Source organism: Mastigoproctus giganteus, chromosome 13 (assembly GCF_048544385.1).
Source record: "Mastigoproctus giganteus isolate SK-2022 chromosome 13, ASM4854438v1, whole genome shotgun sequence".
NCBI classification, from domain to species: Eukaryota; Metazoa; Arthropoda; class Arachnida; order Uropygi; family Thelyphonidae; genus Mastigoproctus; species Mastigoproctus giganteus.
Genome location: NC_143587.1, coordinates 155,089,084 through 155,108,933, shown reverse-complemented (window position 1 = coordinate 155,108,933; position 19,850 = coordinate 155,089,084).

Below are 19,850 nucleotides of genomic sequence, written 5' to 3'. Positions count from 1 at the left end.
TAATCTGGGACTGTTCACTAACTTACCCTTCAGTCACGCTTCCTTTCGAGACACCGCCCTTGAAATTATTGAGAGTGCCTTCCGTGTCGGCCCTTTTGTATTTGGTTTATCACTCGAACACGGTGTGCTCTCTGATCCCGGGTCATCCTTTTCTGATGGAGTCGGAAACCGTTCTGTGGTGTGGGCGTTCCTTTGTCCCCTGCTGCCGTAAGTTCGGTGAAAACCCTACATTCTGTAAACAAGAATCGCATCAAACTGGCCTTCCCATTGTACTGCCATTCGGTCAGTCCCCCTCCTGCTGCCACGCTAATCCGGTCCCTATTGAAAAGTACACAGCGCAAGCAAATCTGCTGAGTGCTTGTTTGTTTTAAACATTAGATATTTTCAAAAAAAAATGGTAAATTTCAATATCCTAAACATATGTGAGAATGGTTCCTACATGGTATTCTGCTAACTGCAATTATCTCTTGTGACGATGTAAATTTGTATTCTGTTTAAATGAAAATAATCTTTTGAGTGGTTCTTTCTGGAAAAGGTGTAAACAACCACTTTCATTACACTTTGAAGAGTTCATTTCCACTTAGCCATGAGGCTTGTTATTTGGTTTTTAGGAGCATTAGCAACTAAGGCCATATTGCTCCGGGATATGCGGTGGTCATTCCCTGACCTTTCCGCATCCATCGTATTTGGTGGTGACGGGATCGAACGCCGGTCTAATCAAGAAGCGTGTGCTACGCACTGCTGCTCCTTCCCACCTGACTACGGAGGCGCCCATCTGCGATGCGGCGGCACCTGCAACGCAGACGCTGGAGTGGACACCTGTGGCAGGCGGCCCTCCCCCTACGGAACATAAACACTCCAAAATAAACCCTGCCAATTAAACCCCACAATGCATTGCCTCGTAATTAACGCTAAAAATGTTCACAAAAATTCACTATGACGTCACAACCGATACATTCAAAGGCGACATCTAACGGGGGACCGTCACCGCTCGCCAGGCATAACAACCTCACTTCGCAACCCCCGACAATAAAAAAAAATAATCTGAAATTACAACTACCGCCATCTACCGAGAGAAAAACAAAGAAATACCAGATATTATGAACCAAATTTTTACCACCCACCTCGGGAAAAGGTCAAGTCAAACGCGTGTACTGAAAAGCATTTCGTTCATACCGTATCCCGATAGCTTATCTTATCTTATCTTCCTTCACGGATTGGGCGATCCGTCTGTTCCGATCTCGAAGAGGTCTACCTATCTTTTCTTCTGTCTCTTTTTTTCTTTTCCTCTATATGTGTAAGCTAATTTAGGCAATCTATTATCTTCCATTCTTTCTACATGTTCTTTCCATCTTGGTCTATATTCTATAATTTTTTCGTTAATTGAGTAAATCTTTAATTCCTTTCTAATATTTACGTTTGGTATTTTATCTAATATTGTACATCCTTGAACATATGTTTAAATTTTCATTTCTGCAGCTTGTATTCTATTAATGTCTCTTTGTTTCGGTATCCACGTTTCAGAACCATAAAGAAGTTTTGTTACTTTGCCATTTACTTCGTAAAATTTTCATTTGTGTTTCTTTCCTTGTTTTCTTAGCCAGAGTTCTTTTTATTGTTCCACATATATTTTGAAATTTCGCCAATTTCTGGTTCATATCTTCTTCTACATCATATGTTATATCACATCCTAGATATTTAAAATGTTTCACTTGTTCTAATATTTTATTGTTTATAACTATTTTTGTACTCGCCGTATTTATTCACTTAAAAGCCATTTTTCTAGATTTCGTTGTTCATATTTTAACTTTATATTCTTCTGTTATTTGGTTTAATTTAAGTACTGCTTTTTGTAAATTATCTTCACTACCTTGAATAATCACTTCATAATTTAACATATATAGCTGTACTAATTTCTTCTTTCCATTTACATATCATATCCTCGATATATATGTTAAACAGCGTTGTTGACAAGCTACATCCCCGTCTAACTCCTCGATTTATTATACTTTCTTCTCTTAATTTATTACCTGTATCTAATACTATTTTTGTAAGATGCTTTGGGTGCTCAATATGTCCCAGAGTTTTTGTTTGTTTACTCGATTAAATGCTTTTTCATAATCAATAAATGCGTTTCTAAATTAAACTCTTTTCGTTTTTCTCTTATTCGTTTTAATATAAATATATTATCTGTACATGATCTTCCTTTTCTGAATTCTGCCTGTTCTTCTGTTAATATTTCATCCGAGATGATTCCATTATTTTGCTATACATTTTATATAATTTATTTTCGTTTATAATTAATCGAATAATTTTTGCTCTTTTCCAATCCACTTTATATCGTTCCACATTTAAGAGATTCAATATAACAGCTGTGTGAGCCAAATGCTTACTTCAGCTTTGCTTGTTGTAATAAAGATATATGTTGCGAATAAATAGGTGTAATCCAAGAATTCGAAATTCATATAATAGTTTCTAAAATATCTTAAAACGTTTAATTAATAATAATTATTACAAAATTAAAGTATAGTTATTTTTATAATATTCCTAAAATTTATTAATTATTTCATCTATTCTTTATAAATACATTAAGTAGATAAAAAAAAAAAAATTGTGGACAACGCTAATATCAGGTCAATACGATCAAGAGGAACCGTTCATACCGTTACTTTGATAAATATTATACCAATGCATATACTGAGTGGACGGAAATCATGAGATACCTACCTAATAATGGGCAAGCCCACCTTTCGCCCTGATAAAGGTAGTCACACGGCGAGGCATCGAGTCCACGAAAGCTTTCCACGGTTATTTCCATCCAATCATTCTGCACCACTGTCCATAATTCCGTCGCATTCCTGGGTAGAGGATCCAAAGATCGAACAGAATATTCCATAGCATCCCAAAATGCTCCACAGGGTTCATTTCCGGTGAACGGGGATGCGATTCCATAGTGGTAAAATCTGCAGAATGATCTTCGAACCATGTCCTTGTCACCACGGCTCTATGGGAAGAACATTGTCTTTCTGGAGAGTTTGAAGGTTCTGAAGGTTCCCTGAAGGTTCACGATGATCACGAAGGGATGCAGATGGCCGGTCTGGAAAGATAGAAACACAATCAGGACCGTTCAGAAATACATCTACAGTCTCAGTGGTTCCCAACCGGTGTGCTGCGACCCTTTTCAAGTGTGCCGTAAGATTACGAAGAATTCCATTGAGTTCAATGGCAATCACTATTTGGTGTGCCGATAACATTCGTCTTTTAACTTAAAGTGTGGCTTCAGTGACAAAAGATTGGGAACCACTGGCTCTGGACTTACTAGAGATGACAACATGCGTCAGTTGAACACACCCCAGACCATTACCGTGCTTGCCTGTCCACCTGCCTGAACAGTTGTTGGCATGATGGGTGCATTGCTTCGTGCGGTTTCAGCGAGATACACACCGTCCCGTCCCCTCGAAATAAATGGAAACGAAAGTCATCGGACCAGGAAACCCATCTTCAGTCATCCAAGATCCAGTGCCGATGTTCTTTCGCCCAGTTGAGGCGTCGAGTTCTGTGTCGTGGTGTTAGCAATGGGACTCTGGTGAGTTTGCGTTCCCATAACCGATTTCGGCTCATGAACGCCTGATAGTCTTCGTGGAGATGTTTCTTCACCTACCTCTTTGAAGTCGGCAATGATTTGTGCCATTGTCACTCTCCGGTTGGCTGAGAAGATGCCAGAGAGAAGACGACAGCCACGTTCATCCACCACTTTTCTCCGCCCACAGATGATAATGGGCACCCACTATCAATTCTCTTTCAAAGTCTGCTAACCCACGACGTTACCTGTGGCGCCTCCCTAGCCAGGTGGGAAGGAGCAGCAGTGCGTAGCACACGCTTCTTGATTAGACCGGGGTTCGAGCCCGTGACCACCAAATACGGAGGATGCGGAAAGGTCAGGGAATGACCACCTCATATTATTATTATTATTATCTGTTTATTTCCATAAGGAAACCACCCCGGGACGGCAAAGTGCCAGGAGGGTGCTAAGTACATATCAGGGTACAAGATACTACGTGCAGTGGGTTACATATACTGAACACGTAGTCTCGTCCCGAAATACATTTTATACACATTTTATGTTTAATATATACGGTATTTACACATTAATGATTCTGTACATACATTATACAACTCATATTTACAATTCACTAATAATTCCATCTATAACTTACATATTAACATAACTGTTACAGAAGGTATATTTTTACAGTCAACAGATTATTATTGTTCTTAAAGCAGAAAGCTTCACTTTTATTCACAATTCTTTAGTACTTTGCAGCCGATTCATATTTCAGTAAGTCTGTACGAATCCTGGAAGATCTCCGGTATGTTGCATCCTCACACAGTTTTTCAGCATATATGTGTAGTGAGTTAAATATTCTCGCTGCATTTGATGGGAAGAATCTTTGCAGGCTACTAAGATTGTTCAGGACTGAACGCAGTGGATTATTTAGTTCTCCGCAACGTCTAGCAGTGGCACGCGGTTTAACTAGAATATTATCCAGGACTGGAGCATCCACTCTGCCTGTGAGCATTTGTGCGAGAGTGTGTATGTTCCTGTTAATTGTCCGCTGCATCCAGGGTGTGATGTTAAGGTTTGAGTAGAGAATGGCCCTTGAGATAGTAAAAGGGTGGCCAGCAACTCTGTTAAGCCATCGCAAGAACCAGTACTCGATCCCAAGGACGGACTTATAATGTGAATCTGGAGCTGAAGACCAGATTTGCGAGGCATACATTGCAATTGGCAGGACACACATTAAAATGTACTTGGTCGCTAGCTGAGGATCCCTAATTCCTACCAGTTCCTGTCTAGTAGCCCATAAAGCGGCGAATATTTTTGTCTTCATATGGGCGAAATTTTGAGCAAAGGTGAGTCTGTCATCCCACTTAAGACCCAGGTCCAGGTGAGAGTGCACTTTTTCCACACTAGACCCATTCACAGAGATCGAGATGTCATTTTTATTCTGCTTGTAACTTATGGTCATTTGGGCAGACTTCTGTGCATTAATACGGAGCCCGATGCAATCCAGGTAGCTCTCAAATTCTCGGATTGTGCTATTTGCCATCTGACAAATACCTTCTGCTGATTCATGGTCTTTGGAAGTGATGAAGAATTTTACATCGTCAGCATATGTTATAAAATTGTAGTACCGTGCAAGAAACGGCTCCAGGACGGCCGCGAAGAGAGTAGCCGAAAGAACTCCCCCTTGTGGCACTCCTTGCGAGATGGTAAAGCAAGATTGTAGCTTTTGGTGCTTAACAATAAGTTTCCTATGTTCTAGCAGGCTGGTTATTATAGTTAACAGATTTCCTCTTACATTAAAATAATTCTTTAAAATCGCAATGAGCGCTGGAATTGAGACGTTGTCGTAGGTTGCGGAGATATCCAAAAAAATAATATCAATTTGCTTTTTCTCATTTAGTGCTTTCTGCACGCGAAAAAGGGTTTCCAGTAAGTTTGTTATTGTTGATCTACCCGAAATAACTGAGTGCAAATGTGGTGGTCTATGGCTGAAGCAGTGTTGATTGATGGTGGGAAGCAGTGCTTTTTCGAATACCTTCTGTAGGGTGCAGCTGACAGAAATTGGTCTGTAATCCTTAGCCAATTTTGGGTGTTTAATCTTTGGTATTGGGGTTACAATGTAATTTTTCCAGGCTTGCGGGAAAGCTCCTGACCTGATGATTTCCTGATAGATGTGCAGTAATAGATCTATTATAAATGGGCTACTTATCTTAAGGATGAACATTGGAAATTTGTCTGGTCCAACAGTGGCCTTATTGGGCAGATCGTTGATTGCTTTCATTACGCTCTCTTTGGTGATTAGTATTTCACTCAATGGAGGTCGTGTTGGTTCTTCTCTTGCCGAATAGTTTCGCTTGTTTAAATCTTTCAGGAATTCAAAAATTTTGTTACCATTATCAGTGTTCTCAATTTGATTCAGTCCATGCAGGTTACTAAAAGTGTTATTAGCCCATTCCTTGAAAATGCATTCGGTCATATTCTCTGTGCTATTTCTATTGCTAGTAATTCTTTTTGCTCGTTTTAGTTTGTTATGAATAACACTGCAGTGTGCCTGTCGTTTTGCTTTGATGAAATGTGCTCTTTCTTTCTTATAACGAATGTGATCGGCAGGATGCCCCGTTCTTTGCCATTTTCTATACAGTTTTTGCTTCATGAGGAAACTTGCTTTCAGTTGTGGGTTAAACCATTCTTTTGTTCTCTCAGATATTTTGATTTCTTTTGCTGCTCCTTCCAATGCTGTTTGGTATAGCTTTTTAGTGATCATTTCTAAAGCTTCGTCTACTGGCTTTTCTTGCAGGTCATTCCAGTTGTAACTAGTCAAGTGACTGAGAATGACCTCTGCATTAATATACTTCACGGAGAAAAGATACTTACTTTGCTTTTCCCAGTTCGTGTGGTTACCCTGCATGTATTTGTGTATCTTCAGTGCTGCTTCTATTTCAATGGGATTGTGGTCCGACTTAAATTTTATGCAGTTTTGCGCTAGCCTTACGTCTAAGGAACTATGATACAACAGGTCAAGTTGCTGCATTCCCCTTGTCACTGGTGTCGGAAGCTGCGTTAAGTGCAATGCACCCAATGTCGCATCCAGCTCTTTCTTGGCCTCCCTGTGTTTCGGAAGAGGCAAATTAAAATCTCCCGCTATTATTGTGTCGACTGATGGCTTTAAATTTGCAGAGCAATATGGCCTTATTCTCAGAGCAATATGGCCTTAGTTATTAATGCTCCGAAAATCCAAAATAACAACAACAGTGTACCTACAGTGGCGGACAAAAAAAAATTCATCACTTGTGAATTTTGCAAATAATGTGTTGTGCGCTGCATTGTGGGTGGAGAAATGTTCAAAATGCATTTGTTACATGGGATATATATCTCTGTGAATGAAATCCAATAAAAAGACTCCACCTGATATATCTAATTGCCATAAATACATTCCCAAAAGGTAAAATGCTTAATTAATGGAAATCATAACAACCAAACACACAATTTTATTTCATTTACGTGTTCAAACTGAAATGACAAGTTAACGTAATAGTATTATGTACTGTAAATCAGCAAAAGGAGTCCTCAGTATTCTGTTGTTCCTCCTCGAGCTGCAATTGCAGCGAACTGGCATGGAGTTAATCAACTTCTGAATATATGATTGCCCAATTTCGTGGTACCACGCCCTTAAAATGCTCTCCTGCAGCTGAATCGTACTTGTTGTCTTTCTGAGCAATTTTAGAGGACATTATGTACCAGCAATTTTCAATAGGGTTCAAATGTGACTGTTCCTGGGCCAGTACAACACTGTAATGCCAACATTTCTGAGGTATGAATGCACCTTAAGAGAGAAAAACATTGGTGTAAGTATCTTTTAAGCTTTGTGAGACAAGAAAACACACTCATCATTAACTCTAAATAGTATAAAACTTACCAATTTTGTTGTATGGCAAGATGCTGAGTCCTGTTGGAAATTTCAGTTTCAGACATCTGTGTGGTGAACCCTAATAACGGGTTTCGGGCACTCTTCCAAGATAGCAGAGTAGGTTTCTGCATCCACCGCTCCGTTCTGGTTAGAATAATGACAAAACCAGGTAAACCACCAAGTGATCCTAAATCATACAGGTCTATCGCTTTATTATCCGACTTAGGCAAATTACTAGAAAAACTCGTGGCATACAGATGTAATGAACTTCTTTTGGAAAGCAATCTATCTTCCTCTCTCTCTTTACTGTGGATTTAAACCTGGTTGTAGTTGTGACGATGCGCTTTTTGAATATAGAAATGTACACTGGCAGTTTTCCGATTTGTCCTTTGATCCCACTGCCGATCCAAAGAATGGAAAAGCGAAATGTTCGACTGAGCTTCATAAAAGATGGAAAGTGAGATGGAATTCTTCGACCGAAGGAGCAGTTCCCAGATGTTTTATACCTGATGTTAAATTCACTACCTCACAAAGTAATCAGTTTTGGTTCTGCCCACATCGTACATTCTAACTGGTCACGGTTCTTTGAACTCTCGTCTTCTTCAATTCAATCTTGCAACGTCAGATATCTGTTTCTGCGACGCCTCCAACAACAGTCATGTCTTATTCTTCTGCCCAGTTTACCAAGATTTAAGACAAACATTATCTAATAATTTCTCTCTTGGAAATGAAAGATATCTTAATGCAAATCAAATTTCTTTCTCAGCTCTGCAGGAATTTGCCACACAGGTTTTCAACGGACGATGCGGATTTGACTTTGTTTTTATTTAATTTTTGAAACGTAATTTTTTGTCCGTTAATTTTTTTTTCATAATTAGCATAATTGCGAATAATGCTAGTCCCATAGGAACGAGTTTTTTTTTTTATGCCAGTCCCTTAGGGGGCAGGATTCGATGGTCTCCAGTTTATCAGAGACGGGATTTTAAACTGCTTGTACCCAGTTATGGGAAATGCTGGCATCCATTGCTATTATGCTGTTTCTCCAGTGGATGAGGGATGCTTTGTGGTACTCACCAGCGTACGTGATTACAGGACTACTGCACCTATAGGACTCCCACTTATTCCTGTGTGTGCTGGAATTATTACATTTAGTTTAGTACGTGTACAACTGGGCCCGCCTCCTCGTAACGTGGACGGGTACTGAGAAGCAGCCATCCTGGTAACAAAGTGGCCAGGAATAGCTAAACGACATGATACACACACACACTAGCAAACATAACTGGCCAGTGTACAGAGCCGTGTATGCATCACAGAGAACCATGGGGATGAACTAAAGTTTAGGGCGATCTTGCCTCAGGCCAAACATATGTCCACATGCAGGTTGAATTTCGATTAGTCAGAAAAGATGACTGTGTCCCATTGCTCTTTTAACCATGAAACATGTGTTTTAGGCCAAGAAAGTCGCTTCTTCCTGATTTGTTGATTCAACAAAGGCTTCTTCTTCTTCTTGAGTCGATAGGCATGCAGACCACATTCCGAAAGCCGTCTTTGGATAGTTGGTGCACTTGTTTCAACACCACTGAGTTCAGTTTTCGATGAGGAGCACTAGCATGGCGATTATGATGTTTCAAATAGCGATCTCGGAAAGGCGTAGTCACTCTCGTACGGCCTGATCCAGGTCCTCTCTTCACATCACCGGTTTCACGCTTTCATTTCAGCACTGGGGATACTGTTGACTGGTGGCAGCCTATTTTATCAGAGATAACACCCGTAAAAAGCTCTTCCTGGGACAGAGCAACACTGCACTTTTTTTTCTTTTTTTTTTTCTTGGTGTCAACTGAACAAATGGAGCCACGCATAAACCTCCGCAAAAGAGAATAGTACTGAGCGTGTATACCCTTCCAACGCCGTATTTATAGAAACGGCCGATGCCATAACTTGCATTTACTGTCTGATGCAATAGAAACGTAATCTGACGCAATACCTTTGCTTTGCGACAAACAAAATTAGTATTAGCAATGGCCATATGGTGCAAAGAAACCGATGGCTTTCGCTGCACCCACCAAAATAAATAAATAAATAATAAAATAAAATAAATAATAACAATAATAAAATATCAAAAAAATAAATAAAAATAATAAGAATAAATAAATAACAGAAAAGGAAATGGACAACCTAAGTGCTACCTTCTCTCGTATAAGGTGTGTTAGTGTCTAATGGCTCCTGGGATTTCTCCCATCTCCGCGCGTGTACATTGTATCCAGGCCAGGCCAGAGATTTGAAGTGTGTGGAGGTCATGTGCTGTATATTGTGTTGTGCCCTTTGTTCCTCCGGTCTATTAGCCGCCGAGCCCCTAGTGGGGGACCCTACGTTACCACACCATGCCACGGGGAGGCTGACCGGGTGTACCACTGATGCTAAGTACTCTGGCGGGTCCTGCCACCTACGTTCCTGGGATTTCGGTGGCTAGGACCAGATTTGAGAATGAGATGATCGCTGTTTCTTGAGCAACGGTTGTAATTTTAACAGAGAGTAGGGTGCTTCGCTGATAACTTGTTCTAGGGCCAAATAGGTCGGGCAGTAATTTTGATGTTTTTAGATTTAGACCTGTGGGGCATGTGTGTATATATATATAAAAAAAAAAAAAAAAAAAACCTTCTTCCTTAAAGTAAAGTGTGTTAAGCGTCGAACGGCACCAGGGGTTACCCCCATCTCTGCGTAGTTTACATTGTGGTGTGATACGGTTCACTGTAAAGGCCAGAGATTTAAAAGTATATGGATCTTGAGATATGTGATGTCGTATACTTTGTTCTTCTGGTCATTTAGCCGCCAGACCCCTGCTGAGGCCCAACGTTCTCCCGTAAGTAATTATACAGTTTACCTTTGAATTTCCCCAAACTGTCAGCCTCTACCACCCATGTAGGTAACTTATTCCTAAATTATAACTCGCCGGCTAAAGTAACACCCCGCAATGGTCTAAACATCTTCCCCCGTAACTTGAAATTATGGCCCCTAGTTCTAGAATCATTTATAACCGTGAAGATGTCGTCCTCATCCATTTTGCCCCTCACAGCCTTAAACGCCTCAATCAAGTCTCCTCTAGGGTGCCTGGTTTCCAAGCTGTGCAACCCACATATTCGAAGTCATTTTCTCATATGGACGGCCTTTTTCCAATCTCACCAGGCAAATTACTCGTCTGTAGACCCTTTTTTAACAAACACAATGTCTTTCTTTAAGTGCAGTCTCCATACTTGAACACAGTATTCCAAGTGTGTTCTAATAATAGCCTTATATAATGAGGATTATGACGTCCTTATCTCTACTAGCAAATGTTCGATAGATAATCGATAGGACGCCATGGGCCTTCCTTGCAACCTGTCTACAATACTCGGAGAACTTCATGTCTGACTGGCTTTGACTCAACCCCACCAAGTGTATAAGTTATTTTTGGGGTTACTGTTCCCCTGGTGAAATACCTTACACTTTGCTAGATTAAAGCATAGCTGCCATTTTTCTGACCATCCGTGAAATGTAACTAGATCATTCTGAAGAAGCTCTGTTTGGCGGCGATCATTAACTACTCTGCAGATCTTTTACATAATCTGCATTACACATCAAACCCTCTATCCCTTTATCGATATCAGTTATGAAAATCAAAAACAACATTGGTCCTAATACTGCTCTTTGGGGAATCCCACTTCTTACCTCAACCTAATCACAACCCTCTGCCTCCTGCCCTGAAGCCATTCAGCAATCCATCTAAGGATTTTCCCTGTGATTTCAACCTGTTCCAGCTTCTAAAGTAACCGCACATATGGGACTGAGTCGAACGCTTTGCTGAAAACCAAATAAACAATGTTAAAATTATTCCCAAAATCCTTGGAACTTTGTCACGCTGTCAAAACAGCTAACCAGAATAGTTAAACATGATTTATTTTAGAAAACCATGCTGTGGATATCCTTTAGAATTCCATTTCTATTTAAATGATTCTGAATTCCACACTTGATCATTGTCTCCATGATTTTCCCTACAACTGCAGTTAGACTAACCGGCTGGTAATTTTCCACTTCACTCTTAGAACCGCCGTTATGTATTGGAGGCACTTTTCAATCCAACGGAATCATTCCCGAGTCCAGCGATGCTCGCATAATTAGCCTCAATGGTTCAATGCACTCACTTGCCACCTTCCTTAAGTTATAAATCATCAACCCAGGAGCCTTACTGGCCTGTAGATTCGAACGTTTTTTCATTAAACGAACCAGTGAAATTTCAACATCATTAATTACATTTTTTCAGCTTCAATCCCATAATTTCTCATTGGCGTAATTTTCTTCTGTAGTCAAATGTCTGTAATCAAACAATATCTTATACGTTTCACTACAAATTTTACTTTTTTTAAGGTGATGCAGTTTTTTGTCCGCCTCTGTACATTGTTTTGTCTCTTGTTTTCATTAATGATACCTTCAGATATTTTAATGGCATTTAGTTCGTAGTCTTTCTTTGCACTATCGTATTAGTGATCTCCTCAGAGATATTGTTTTTCTTACAATTTATGCGACCACTTTAACTCTGGTCCTCTTGAAGCCATCAGGTTATATTATTTCAGTTTTACATCGTGAATTTTGAATATTTAAATGTACGCAATAATCAGAGTAATAGCGTTAAAAATTATTGAATTTACATCAGTTATTTGTTTCTAACTGTATTTTTGGTTCTTTCCATTCTTCACGTGTTATGGCTCTCCTGTGAATTGTGTCCTTAATGTTTTCCTCAAGTTATTTATTAATTTTGGTGTCTAATTCCTTTGCATCCGTTCTCACACTGTGTGCAGACTGCGTACATGTTAACGAATATTATAATTATCTCAGTTCTTTTCATCTTTCCATTATTTAGCCAGAAAATGGTTTTTTCGTTCATCATTGATGTGAATGCGATTACTGCAGCAATTGCCTTCCAGATTTCCGAAGCGATGCTCCAATTATCATTAAGTGGTCAATGGTTTCCGGCATGCTGCAGAAGTTGATTTCTTGCAGTTGATTTCTTGGTATTCCTTCGCCAACAATCCATGGTTCTTGATTCAAGGTGATTCCTTCAGCCAAGTTCCTGCGCCTCGTTCCAGGAAATCAACGATGAACACTTCTTCATTACAGAAGACACATGCCGTGACTTTCCCAGCAGACTTCTGCGCTTGAAATATTTTAGGAGGGGGGGGGAGCAGAGGGACTTCCAGTATTTCGATTGATATTTTGTTTCAGCCTCGAAGTGGTGCACCCATGTTTTGTCCGTAGTGATGCTCTGCTTCCAGAACTGCGCTTCAAAATGCTGCGCAATGTTATAAAAACATCTCACTCTTTCTCATGATCTGCATTCAGCGCTTTAGAGACACACTTCGAAGAAATCTTCATTCCTAAAATACCCACAATATCGTGAGTTCGCTCTTGTGCGATGTTGAATGTTGTCTCAATATGCTCAATGTCATTACGCGTCTTACAAAATCATGTCAGGAATGACATCCACATTTGCAGTTCTCGATATGGTAACAAGTCTCCCATAGCGGGGTTGAGATCTGCTGATTGGGCTGGCCAGAACTAGGGAAAGTCTCTACAAATGATTTTCGAATGAACGCAGCAGTTCCTTCACTTGTCGACCAACGTGAGGAGGGTCACATCTTGCATGAAAACACTTCGGTCTCCAAGCATTGCCTTTCTTGCAGAGCGGGAATAATGGATCTCTTAGAAGAACGCAGTACCGTGCTCTAATTACTGTACACCGTACAGGTCATGAGGTGTATACTTTTCGAAGAAAAATGGTCCGATTATAAACTCTGCTGTGACTTCACACCAAACTTTACATTATCCCTAAACATTTTATAGTCGCAAAAAAAAAAAAAAAGGTTAATTTTACGTTTATTGAATTCAACAGTTAAATGAAGATCTAAAAACACTGTATTCTTGTAGCCCACATTATCCATTATTTCTTAATAAATCTGAAGGTACAAGCTGTATTTAGGATATTATGATTTTAGTCTGTTTTTTTATACTTCATTTTCAACTTAAATCCAAATTATTCAGTGGGCAGCACACCTCAAATAAATGAAGATTTAAAAAGCAAAATGTGTAAATGAAAAGAAGATAATATAGCAGCTTAATTTGTGTACGATTAAGTTACTCTGTGACGAGGGGGGGGTTAGTCATGTAGAGGCAGATTATGAGAAATCTTTGGTTAAAGGTGCAAGATGCCGTTCTGTTGCCTTTTATGCCACCAACTGAGGAAGTAGAAGAAAGGGGTCTCTCTCTCTCTCTCTCTTTCTCTCTCTCTCTCTCTCTTTCCCTCCCTAACTTATCCAGGGAACGTCTATACCAAAGTGTGTTTTCCGCGTTAATTTCTCCAAAAGGTTTAATTTCTGTGTTGCACTGAGGTGCTCACGCTTTCTCTTTCGTCAGTTTTCTTAGGGCAATGCCGCTGTGACCCGTGAGTTCCCGGTTTTCCCTATCTTATGAAATTCCCTCTGGCGCCGAATAATTTATTTTTCGTCCGTTAAATCAGAAGTCTGTAAAATCCAGGGTTTCCTGTACGTTCATTGCAGTTTATAAACCTGAATGAAGTATTTCAGATAGTTTCTAACAAACGATTCTTTTTCCTTATATTTGTATTTTGCTTCACGAACTGTGATTGAGATAAAACGTATAGCCCATAAATTGAGCACGATGCTAAATGGCAACTAGTTGCATTAATGAAGGTTTTAAAAGTTTATTTTAAATAAATGGAGCTGCGCCAATGTTGACGTGTTGAAAGGCTTTCTTGTTTCAGTTATCCTGCTCGTCATGTATCATCTTAGACCGTTGCTGATACAAAATGTCTTGCGGTTTTCTTTTTAATTCGATGCTTATTTATGATTATTCAGAATCGCTTTCTAAAATAAATAAATTCCGTTTATTTGGAAACTCCGCTTTGCGAACTCCTCTGGGCACTTAAGGCTAAACCAGTTCTCAAAGAGTTCACAAAAACAAGAAGTATATTGTACTCATGCAGGTTTGAACCACAGTCGCCGAAAGCTCATTTACTTCTGAACTCTCACAGTTGAAAATTTGCTTTATCAGCGACTTTGGACCATTTTGCGCTGTATATGTATTATTTTTTGGAAATTTCAGTTGTTCTTTGGCCGAAAAGCCCGATATTTCTGGAGAAAAAGCCATAATACCCTCTCCTGAGACCACTAACTCAGCCAAGTTTTAAAAAAAAAAAAAGCCCATCAAAATTAATCTGGTCATTGATGGGATTCGAATCAGAGCCTTTTTCAAGATGTTTATGCACTGCGCTACTCGAAAGGGACCCTGATAATTCGAAGAACGATAATTACGTGGAATCCGTTACAGGTTTTGTTGTGTACATTTTGTAACGTTCCCGTATTTAAAACCCTTGAATTTCTGTCAACTGCGCAGTTAATTTTAACATTCTTCTTCTTCTTCTTCGGTTTTTTATTGTTGTTATTTTTAATTTGAGTCCATGTGAAAACGGAAAAAGTTATCGATAAACATATGAAGAAGGCATCGATCGAGAATTAATGCCATCTTTGTCTGCTTTTCTAGGAGGGGACTATATAACCAGAGGAAGGGGAAAGCCATTCGTCAAAGATAGAGTTTAGAGAATAAAATTAGATTAATTTAATTTAGCGAACGAGGGAATATTTAGATTAGTAGTCATTTGCTGCTTTGATATTGTGCAATTAAATCCAGATTGAAAGTTTATTTAACCATTTGATATTCAAGAAAATGAATCAGTTTAAGTTGTCAGACGTTGACCAAAATAGGGAGGCATTTAGTATTGAAGAGAAGAGCGAGGTCATCGTGGTTTTTTTTTTTTTTTTTTTTCAGTATGGAGTGTGAGCTGCGGTTCACGATTAGGCACGACGTACACGCTGAAGTCGGGTTCTGATATACAGGATGTCTCAAAAATATTGGTACAAACGTTTAGGGGAATTAGGTAAAATCTAAAGGAATGTGAATCGCATAGGAACCCATAACCGGAAACGTCACCGTAAGTCGGTAAGCGGCGCTGTTCATCAGTTTGCGAGAGGGAAAATTTCTGGTTTACTCATTCAAGCAGTAGTCGCCGCACGAAGAGCATGCATCGATATTCGAACTGTGAGCTGGCAGACATGCACCTAGTGCATGGATTAGCAGAGGGCAAAAAAATGGACGAGTCGCTCAACGAATTTATGGATAACGCTTCCCACACAGACATGTACCGAACCACCGTTTGTTTGCGCGTGTGCATCAAAATGTCGGCCATTATGGGTCATTTAGAAGTAACAGGAGTAGAGCGGGCAGACCACGTTCGACGCGAACTTCCGCCATCGAAGAAAGTGTGTTGAATGCCGTCCAGAATAATCTAAAAACCGCTGCGCAAAAGCCACACGTGCAGGATGATCTTGGGGGAACAGTACGTGATTCCTTCTGGAGATGAAAGGGGTGTAAGGAATCGTCGTTCCCGACACGCTGTACACTGCAACGAGACACTCCTAAGGAGGAGGCAACGGCACGTGTGCTGGTAGTTAGATTATTCGTAATAAATGTGTTGGCAGGTATGGTCGGTGACTGCTTAGTCGACCCATACCTGTTGCCATCCCGCATGAACTCCGCTAAATATCGGATCTTTCTTGAACAAGTTCTACCAGGGTTACTTGACGATGTTCCAGCAAATGTGAGACGCAACATTTGGTTTCAACATGACGGGGCGCCTGCCCATTATGGAAGGTGTGTTCGTGACCATTTGAACAGGTGTTTTGGGCGTCGATGGATTGGCCGTGGTGGACCCGTTTCCTGGCCCCCACGCTCACCTGATTTCTCGAGCCTTGGTTTCTTTCTGTGGGGCTTAAATCTATCGTGTATGGATCGCTTGTGAAGACGGAAATGGATTTCGTGGCGAGACTCGTTTGCGCTGCTGCTACTGTCAAAGAAACTCCAGGTGTGTTCGAACCTGTCCGCCAATCCATGCTGCGTTGGTGTCACGCATGCATCGCGTCTCATGGTGGAACCTTCGAGCATCTGTTATAACATCATGAAATGCATCCATCTCGTACTCCATTGTTAATATTATGTCAAATAAATGTTTGCCACTAATTACTGTCTTGCGTCATTTCTGCTTCTTGTGCCTCTGCTACTACTTTCCCGTGACGTTTCCGGTTATGCGATTCATATTCCTTTAGATGTTACCTACCTCCCCTAAACGTTTGTACCAATATTTTTGAGACACCCTGTATATGCAATTAGGTGTATGTATTAGCTATTCACAAACATTTTATTAGTTCTCTTTTATCAACCTTCCGTTTTCCTTCCTATCACTTATAGAGATCTATTTTCATTGAATTAATTTCTTTTCTGACAGTGTATTTGCTGGAAATAGATATTTACTCTAATAGTAATGAGGTTTGCAAGGTATGAGACCGAGTTGTAAATCGCAGTTATCTTCCTTCACTGATTAGGCGATCCGCCTGTTTCGATCTCGAAGAGGTCTGTCCATCTTTTCTTCGGTCTTCTTTTGTCTCTTTTTCCTTTTGCTCTATATGTGTAAGCTAATTTAGGGAATCTATTATCTTCCATTCTTTCTATATGTCCTTTCCATCTTTGTCTATATTCTGTAATTTTTTTTCATTAATTGAGTAAATCTTTAATTCCTTTCTAATATTTACGTTTGGTATTTTATCTAATTTTGTACGTCCTTTAACATATGTTTAAATTTTCATTTCTGCAGCTTGTATTCTATTAATAGACTGACACCTCAGAGCTATAGTAAGTAATAAGAACTATCTAAATAAGGGAAGCTAGTATAAAAAGAAAAATTTTAAAATAAAGTCCTCAGTACTTGGATCCTCTGATTAACAAACAAGATAAAATTAAATAAAACACGAAATGGGTAAATTCTTATTTTTCGCCCGGGTTTTTTTAAATTCTAAATTCATAATGTACCTTTGGGTATTGAGACTGAATCTTAATTAAAATAAATAGTTTAAAGAAAAATTGAGGAAAGAAACCAAAGATCAAAAGGAATTTTCCTGAAATCATAGAATAACAAGAAATAAATGTTTTTAATATTTGTTGTTGTTTATGAAAATAATGGCACCCCCCTTCAAGGCGAACGAAATATAAATAAGAAACGAATATAGAAGGGCAGGTTATTTCTTTTATGACTATATACACTTTTATATACACGGTGTTTTAACTAGGCATTGAAGGATTTAAATTATATACTGTGCAAAAATTACTGCGTTTTTTTAAATTTTGTAAATAAATTCAATTAACTGCGATTTACAACTCGCTCTCATATCTTGCAAACCTCATTACTATTAGAGTAAATATCTATTTCCAGCAAATACACTGTCAGAAAAGAAATTAATTCAATGAAAATAGATCTCTATCAGTGATAGGAAGGAAAACAGAAGGTTGATAAAAGAGAACTAATAAAATGCTGTAATACTGTGACCGTTCAGAACTCAGTGGTTTGTACGAACTTCTACAGTCTGTTTGTGAATAGCTAATACATACACCTGATTGCATATATATCAGAACCTAACTTCAGTGTGTACGTGGTGCCTAATCGTGAATCGCAGCTCATACCCCATACTAAATAAAAACAAATGTTGTTGTTTGTTGATATGGAGGTTTGATGGCGCATAAGCTACTTTGGCTATAATGCGCCTATTCATTTATAATAAAAAGAAATGATAAAGTTTCATAAATTCAGAATTGATTAAAAAGTCCAGTTTGCTTTAAGAAGTTGAAAAATTCGGAAATATCTGCGTCATCTCCAATGAGATTCTCTAAAGTTATTGGTCTACGAAGATTAATCAGTGATAGTAGGGTTGAAGTTCTGTCTTGTTCATAGTAAGGGCAGTCAATGAGAATGTGTTTAATACTCAGATTTACATTACAAAGTGGACACTGTGGCGGGTTGTTCCCTGTGAGTAAATAAAGGTGGGTCAGGTAAGTATGTCCTATTCTTACCCTGGAAAGGACTACCTCTTCTCGTCTTGATGTGCGGACACTGGAGCGCCAAATTTTTGGATCATGTTTAAATTGAAATAATTTATTATTAATTTGAGAGTGCCATATTGCTGTCCATTTTGACAGGCATGCAGACTGAATGATTAATGCATAGTCTGATGGCGGAACAGGAATATCAGTTAAGTCGAAGCTAGTTGGATTTTTTGCAGCTTTATCAGCCAGTTCATTGCCCAAAATGCCAGAATGAGCTGGAATCCAGCAGAAGGTGACCAGTTGATGGCGTTCTTCAATTTTCAGTAATATGCTTTTTATTTCGTCTAGAACAGGGTGTACTTTATTTAAGGAGTTATATAAAGCCAAGATTGAGCTGAGTGAATCAGTGTAAATAACAGATTTTAAAGCACAGTCAGAAGAGAGATTCTGTAAAGCTAGTTTGATAGCATATAATTCAGCTGAGAAGATACTGAATTCAGATGGCAAGGATGCTGAAATAACGGTATTTGGAAACACTGCAGCTGCTCCAACGTTTGAATTAGATTTAGAGCCGTCTGTATAAATTGGAGAGAAGTCAAAGTATCTTTGAATGTAAGCTTCGTGAAGTTGTTTGATATTTGATGTTTGTAAAATGTTCTTACCCCATTGAGAGAGGTAGGTGTCACAGGTCGGTATAGGTGGTGGAAACCATGGTGGTTGAGGACAAGTTGTTGTCTGTTGTACGGAAAGGATGGAAACATTCCAAATTTGCATCAGTTCAAGAAGGCGAAGACCAGCTGGCTTTACTACGCTTGGTTTATTTCTGAAAAGGTTTTCTAATGGTGGATTGAACAGGTATGACTGAGTCGGATGCATGGCACAGCTTTGTATCTTGACAGCATAGTTCAATAATAGTGTTTTCCTACGTAAAGTTAGTGGCGGTTCATGGGCATCAATGTAGAGACTATGTGCTGGTGATGTTCTGAAAGCACCGAGTGAAAGTCTCAAGGCACTGTGTTGAATTGGATCAAGCCAACGCAATGCACTCAATCTGGCTGAATCATAGATGGGAGCTCCATAATCAAGACGGGATCTTATTAATGCCCGGTATAGCCGAAGCAGAGATGTACGATCTGCGCCCCATGTTTGGGAGGATAAAGCTCTGAGTATATTTAACTTTTTTAGACAGGAAGTACGTACATTTTTAATGTGGTCTATAAAATTTAACTTATTATCAAATGTTAATCCTAGAAATCTGATGCTATTAGTGACCGGGATGGAGACATTATAAATTTGAAGTTCAGGATCCAGATGAAGTTTGCGCTGTCTACAAAAATGGATGGCAACTGTTTTCTGCTGCGAGAGTCGATATCCATTGAGGCTGGCCCACTGTTGGAT